We start from the raw sequence: 1,779 nt of genomic DNA on the forward strand, positions 1-1,779 counted from the left end.
AAAAAAAAAAAGAATAAAAAGAAAAATGTAATAAACAGGTAAGGAATGATCAGACCTTGAATAGGGCATTATTTCATTGTTGCAATTATTGTAAGGGCCAACCTCACTGCAGAGTGTGGGATGCATTCAACCCATGGGAAGTCACAAGACACCAAAGCTCTCACTTTGAACTGCTTGTCCTGCCCCTGGACATATGGAACAGGTACCAGAGTTTAAGCACTTAGATGAATGTTCTTGAAGCTGTGTGTTCAATGATGTTATTTTTATTCAAAGCCTTTTTGGGGAAGTCTTTTTTTGATCAGTAATAATGGTGGTCATTTGGTAAGCATGGGCTCTGTGTGACTTTTCTATATGTGTTTTCTAATTTTAACCATCCTATGAGATTGGTGATGATCTGATTTTACTGAGAAGGAGACAGGGTCAGAGAGGTCAAGCCACTTGCTCAAGGTCAATTAGTAAGTGACAAAACAGATTTCGGAACCTTTCTTCCTGGCTTCACAGCAGGTGTCGAAACTTGTCCAAGCTGTGTCTAGATCCACCAATCTATAATCTATCCTGTATCTTTATGGCCAACCATGTTTTGACCTAAAACATTAGTGCCCAGTTTAATCCCCTGCTTTATTCTCTGTGTTCTGCTCAGAAAGACCTCAGCATTGAAGAGTTGCCACCAGAGTTAATCATTAAAAGAATGTACATCAGGGGATTTCCCTGTCAGTCCACTGGTTAAGACATCGTGCTTTCACTGCAGGGGGCATGGATTCCATCTCTGGTGGTGGAACTAAGATCCCTCAAGCTGCACTGTACAGCCAAAAAAAAAAGAATGTACATCAGGCTCTGAAGACCTGAATCTTTGAAGAAGCATCCCCAAAATGAAATGAAGAACCGCCAATCATCAGAACTGCTGTTTAACCTGCTAAGAAATAGCTGCGAAGAGCATTGCTCCAAGTCTTCTGTGAAAGACAATTCATTGTTTTCTTTCACACACTCTATCACTTTGAAACTAACAAGACACTGTAAATCAACTATGCTTCAATTTAAAAAAGTCCTCCCCCGCCAATTCTATCACTTTGAGAGTCTGAAAAGAGTTTTTTAAAAACCCACAGCTTTGAGTCAGAGACATGTGACTCTGTCCCTTAGCAGCTGTGTGATCTTGGGCTTGTCACTTACCCTTTTTGAGTCTCAATTTCACCACCTTTGAAGCAGGTCTTATACCAACTTCATTAAGTTGTTTCAAGGATTAATACTGGGACACCCGGGCTTCCTCACCTGGCCTATGGAGTCATTCTTCATGGAGCACGAGTGCTGACAGGTCCTCCTACTATAAAGTACTTTTGACCCTCTATGGCTGATTAAGTCACAGAGGTAGCATATTTTAACATAAGTTTTCTATACGAAATGAGGCGCCAAGTTAACAGCCCAGGAAAACAGAAGGCTTATGTTTTTCCACATAATAAACTGTGAAGAAATGAGTCGGGCCAGCTTTTCAGCCCCTCCAGGAGCACGGTGTGCCTGGAAAACGCCACGGACACGCAGAGTCTTCTTTATGATACGGTGCTGCTCTGACCGAGGAATGGAATTCTCCGGATCATCCAGAAATTTGCTTGAACCTGTGGCGAAACTCTAAAATAGCCAGGTCTGTTCAGTTCAGCACTTGCACAGGAATTTTATTATGTGCCAGACACTGGGTATTAAAGGTTCAGAAATAAATAAGACCACTGTCCCCACCAGGGTCCTCAATATGGGGGAACGACAGAGGCTCAGGCAGATCCCTTTCATTGT

Source organism: Kogia breviceps, chromosome 8 (genome assembly GCF_026419965.1).
Source record: "Kogia breviceps isolate mKogBre1 chromosome 8, mKogBre1 haplotype 1, whole genome shotgun sequence".
Taxonomy (NCBI): Eukaryota; Metazoa; Chordata; class Mammalia; order Artiodactyla; family Physeteridae; genus Kogia; species Kogia breviceps.